At 38.7% G+C, this 5544-nt stretch overlaps 1 protein-coding gene across 1 annotated transcript in view; it reads left to right on the top strand.

The window, feature by feature from the left end:
* Nucleotides 1–5544, top strand: part of MPPED2 (metallophosphoesterase domain containing 2) — a 50378-nt gene that overhangs the window by 3016 nt on the left and 41818 nt on the right. The gene's annotated exons all lie outside the window — the stretch shown is intronic.

Raw genomic sequence — 5544 nt, 5'->3', positions numbered from 1 at the left:
TGCTGAAAGTGCATGAAGCTGCTTTGTTGCATTGCCCTGCAGAACAGTGTCAAACTTAGCTGTAAACCACTCTGAAACAATTGCACACTTTGTGGATAAATAGGGTGTATTTAGCCATGTGTGTGAAATATGAGAAAAGGAACTGTAATTATTTTTGTTCTGCCTGCTGAATGCACTTAAACCATGGACTCAGTAGCTGCTCGGCTTGTGGATTAACTGCAGTGGCATCTTACCTGTATTAGTTTGTATTGGGAAGGGAAGCTCCGTTATATTGTATGCTGATTAGGTGTATGTCTGCTGTGCTAAAAGATTCGTGTGACAGCGTTTAACACCCCCACAGCACAAGGTTCAAGGCAGCAGGTGCTTTAAGCATTATTTCTGATCAGTTCTAGAGATTCCTTTTGCTTGTGAAGTTCTGATAAGATTCCAAGCTAGTTTTGATCTCATTCCACCCCTGCCAAGCATATGCAGGAAAAATTGCTGTCCAGTTTTGTACTAAGGAGACCCTTCTTTGTTCTTTTCTACGTGTTGTGTAATATCTCCGTGTCTCTGTGTGGAGTCTTGGGTCGCGCTCGTTTTAAATTCTCATGGTAACAACAGCCACAGTCCTTTGAGGCTCTACCAGAAACCTGAACTTCAGTGATGGTGATAATCCTTCTGCTACTTGGCATTCTCAGTTGTCAGCTGAAGTACTTAGACACTAATTTATGCACACCTATAAGAAGGGTTTATTATAAGCTTATAACTTACACTTTTGATGTCAGCCTTGCTTTAAAGGTGAAAGGAGGAGAGGAAGGCGGAACGGCAGGAGTTGAACCAAAAGAATGGGGCAAACCTATGCAGTCATTAGAAATTTTCCTCCTCATCTCGTCTCTATTGACTGTTCAGTTGGCCCTGGTGACAAGAAGACACACGCTGATGTGTCTGACGATGCTTTTTTGGTCATATGTGTACCTTAGTGCTGGCTAGAAAACTGTGATCTAGCTCGTATCTCACATACTTGATTTAAGCTACTGATCTTTGAAATTTAAATCATAGCCTTTAGCTAGCAGTTTAAATCAGCCTGACATTGCTTAGCTAAAAAGGAAGAATATTCTAAATCCTGCAGTATTGGCTAATTGGGAAAGATGATGTTATTTCAGGTTAGGGAGCATCTCTTAATGATATTTCCAAGTATATTTTTTTTTAGCACAGCAGCATCTAACGCTCAGGAGAAGACACGGTACGTGAAGACCTGGGGTGGTGTGCGGTGGGTTTGAGACTTGCTGCGAGGTGAGCAGCTGTGTGAGCTGTAAGGTTAGCTGCTGAGGTCAAGCTTGTGTTCAGCGTCTTTGACACGTATGTCTCGGACGCAGAGGGCTTGTGTTCTGCAGGCATCCAGTGACTGCAAAGTGTAGGCATCTTTTCAAGTTTGTTTGTGGCAGATTTACCTGAACTCTTCATCTGCATCACGGCTGGAGAGATCTGGAGAATGTGGAATTTGGCAAGTCTGGGGAAAAGGATCTTTGAGGGAGAGAGAGCTTGGTATTCTGAAATGGAAAACCATGTGATATCCCTTTACGTTTATATGTAATAAATCTAGCGATCTATTTTGCCCTCTTTCACTTCCCGAATCCATAAGGATGATCTGTTATCCTTTTGTCTCCAGCTACATTAAAAAGTTTTTTCATCTTGGATTTTGTCTACACGTTGATTCAGGATGTTTGTTCTGAAATACTAAGGGATGCCACTGCAGGAACCTGAGTTGTTTTAACTCTAACAAGTGAATGGCCTATGTATTCTGACCCAGTCATGAAAGACAAATCTTAATTCTTCCACCCTATAATCCATTCATAACTGGATTTTTTTGATCAGTGATCAGTGGGAAATAAAGCTAGATTGCTAGAAAGGCACAGTGAGCTCCAACCAAGTGCAGACTTCTCCCTTTTTGAATACAGCTTTTTAGTTCAGCTAGTCTTGTGTTCAGAGGATAGAGTCTGTCTTTCTTCCACCCCACCCCCCTCTCCATTCCTGGAAAATATGAAAATTCAGCTAGTTTCCTGTATTCTGGTTGGTCTTTGAGAGGAAGGAAAAGTCGCATCAGATACTGGAAAAATCTGTTCCAGACTGTTCTGTGCCTGAAAACTGAGACAGAATGATCAGACAAGCCTGTTAGCACTTCTTAATTTTTTTTTTCCTCCTTCCTCTCCAATCACATCTCTCTCTGCTATTATAAATCTTCAGATTACCCCAAAGGAAGAGAATTTGTGGGGGTTTTGCATGTATTTATGGCCTCCTTACCCCAATTAGTTCTGTCACAGAAGTGGAGCATTGGTCATTAACCCAGAAGATGCTCCAACCCTAAAATGAGATAAGTTGCCATGTTCAATTTATGTGCATTTTTGTAAGTATTTCCAGAGGGGGAAAAAAAAATCTCGTTTGCTGATAAAGCTACTGGTTTTAATTTAAAAAGAGGGATCAAACCAAGAATAACAGCTGTGATTCCGGAGGTTTCAGCCTGTCAGGGGTTTCTAAGAAGTAATTGCCAGAAGACTGGGAGAACTGGCTATAAGTCATCTATCTGTTTGGAAAATGTAAATTGCCAACTCAGTGTAACTACAGGAAAGAAATATCAGTCCATATTCATTACACGTTATTACTCATGGTACATCTGAAAGCTTTCTAAAGACCTAAGAGAATTCAAGTAGTGCCTCCTAACTTACAATTTAGTAGAATTTGTATGTAGAAAATAACTTACAATACACGGGAGCATTCATGTGTATTTGCAATTGGAATGTGCGGTGGTGCATGTCAACAGCCTCTAAGGAGCAGAAAATTTGAATTTAGCCTGATGGTTCTGAGAGTATTAAATGGCATTAGCTGGAGGGGAGTTGAAAACAGAGTATCAGCCCCTAAAAGAGAAAAGAGCAAGGGTGGGACATGAATCACGCTCGGAGCTCTGCTTATTTTCAGAGGTGGAGAATGTAACTGACATTTTCACACCTTAAATGGGAGATTCTTTGATAAACGTTGAAGGAGAAAAATGGCTGAAGATTTTCCATTTGGTCTACAGATAACAACCCCTAAAAACATTTCCCTCCTTTCTCTTCCTTCTGACTTTGCCCTATGAACCTGGCTTGTTTGGTGGGAAAATAATTGATACTTTATGCAGTCAAAACTCTTAAAGAATACCAATGGAAATATTTTTCTCCTTTGGAAATTTGAGATCGAGGGTACTTACTGAATAGGACAAAAAATGAAAACAGCGGTGGACATAGGAATATTTTCATCTTAAACTCCCTTTGTGAAGTATACTTAAGCATAACCTACACTGCTGTGCCTGTAAAAGGGTAAGGAGAGAGCCTGGTTTTACTGCAGCCTTGGGTGCTGAATATGTGTAAGTGAATATGTCTACGTTTTATTTAAACTCAAATATCGTTATTTTAAAATACGTGCATTGTTAAAATTATATTTGAAATTGTTCATCCGTGCTAAGGACTGAATTTCCTATAGTGTGCTATAGACGTTTAAATACAAATATTCTACCAACGTCTGTTTACTAATGAAGCTTTAACAGCATTCAAACCACCAGAGAACTGCAGTTAACTGGAGCCAGAATTTGTTTAAACCACGTTTTGACAGCAGCAATTGTTCAGGGGCAATACTTTTTTCTGTTTTATTTTGTTCTGCTGTTCAGCTCTACAGGCAGCTTTTTTGGTTTGGTTGAAAGACAGAAATAGTTCAAATGCAAAAGTATTCTGCTAAAGTTAATTTTGTGTGTGTATAAGTTTATGGTAGCTAGTTTCACGAATAACAAGACAGTAGGCTTATTTATGGATTTTAAATGCTGTTCCCCATAAAAATTCCACAAAAACTGTCAAGCCATAAGTATAAAATAATCTAATGAAGCGATCATTTACATTATTTTAGGTATTAAAATATGGGAAAATTCCACCCATATCTAGCAGAATGAAAGGTAAAACTGAAGACCCAAGACTTTCTGTGTAAATATTTGTTTAGATACCTACAGATAGAGTAATCCTTTTGAGGGAAAAAATGTTTAATATAAAAGCTAATTCGATAGAAATCAATGCATTTTAATGTTTAATGGAATCAGCTTTATAGAGATAACTGAAAAGTGCAAATGTAAAAGATTAAAACTGGTTATTAAATAATGACTGAAATAGGCGATTTGCATCATTGTGATGAAAATCAATTCCTCATGAATGAAGCTGGGGATAAAGCTCTTCCTTTCAGACAGGAACAGCAGTGTTGTTCGGCAATATCCTGCACATTTGTCAAGTTGTAGCTTGTTCAGGTCTCAAGAACAGAAGCACAACAGAAGCAGGCCTCCCAGTTGCTTTTAATGAATACTAGTGGGTTTTTCCTATGTCCAAGAATTTGATCTGTAGGATGATCCAGAGGTCAAGAACAAACGGCTCACTATTGCTCACCTCTGCGAAGCCAAGGCTTTCATTTGCTTTTTTTAGTAACTCTAGAGGAAGTGCCTTAACTCTTTTTCAGAAGCAAAATTTAATTGGCATAGATAATGCAGCCTTAACAAAGTATAGACAGGTTCAGTCATCTCCTGTAAAAACCAATGTTTTGTGCAATGTTTTTGCTTCTCTTTTTAGCCTAGCAGAAAATTTGGGGGTTTCACTGAATGTTGGGGTTTTTTTCATAAGTTTGAACTTCTATAATTGTTTCTCTGCTTCATTTGCAGTCATATCTTAATACAAGTAGCTCTGTTAGTCCAACTCCCTTCTTCTGCTCGGTGTTTTCAGACTTTGTATTTATCCTGTCAGAAAAGCATCAGATGATGGGGTTTTTTTTCCTTTTCAATTATAAGTTTTGTAATGCATCATGGATTTTGCTGACAGTCTTCAAGTTCTTGAAATAGCAAGCAAATTAACAGCAGATATTGAGCGTGAGGACTGGAAAACCAATTGGCAACTCACATGATAGGATTCAGATATACTAATGGTTTGGAATGGATCTCATTTCTTTTATTTTCATAGTCTTAGTTGGCAATTAGCTTGTGCCTGAGAAAGGGAGGAATAGAGATTGGACTACTCAGCAATAAAGTTCTGCATCACTGTTTAGCATTGAGGAAACTGGAGGAGAATGGAGAAGACTTAGTGCTGTACCAGTTTTTTAGGAATTCCGGCATTTATGGGGTAGAAGTCAGCAACTGAGAAGCGTATTGGCAAAGACTGGAGTCGTCTGTCTGTGTGTTAAACAAACACACCACCACTGTAGCATGGTTGTGTTTAAAGGTGCGGGCTTCTGTTTCATTTTTCTTGGCATTTGTCCTTCAAGTCTCTCATTTTAGGATCGAAGAATGTATTCCCCCTGGTATAGAATTGCAGTGGTTTGTTTACATTTTTTGCCTTGTTGGGGATGACACTGATTTTTCTTCAGTCTCCTTGATATAAGATTCACTTCTGAGTAAAAAATAATCCTGTTTACTTTTAAAAGCTTTTCCCCCTTTCTATCTTTCTTTCTTTTTTTTTGTTTTCCCCTAGCACTGGGGAAATCATGGAGTCTTAACTTTTCCTTCAGGCC

This window comes from Eurypyga helias, unplaced genomic scaffold, assembly GCF_000690775.1.
Source record: "Eurypyga helias isolate BGI_N326 unplaced genomic scaffold, ASM69077v1 scaffold24279, whole genome shotgun sequence".
NCBI lineage: Eukaryota > Metazoa > Chordata > Aves > Eurypygiformes > Eurypygidae > Eurypyga > Eurypyga helias.
The sequence above is the reverse complement of the archived record's forward strand: the minus strand, read 5'-3'. Positions and strand labels throughout refer to the sequence as shown.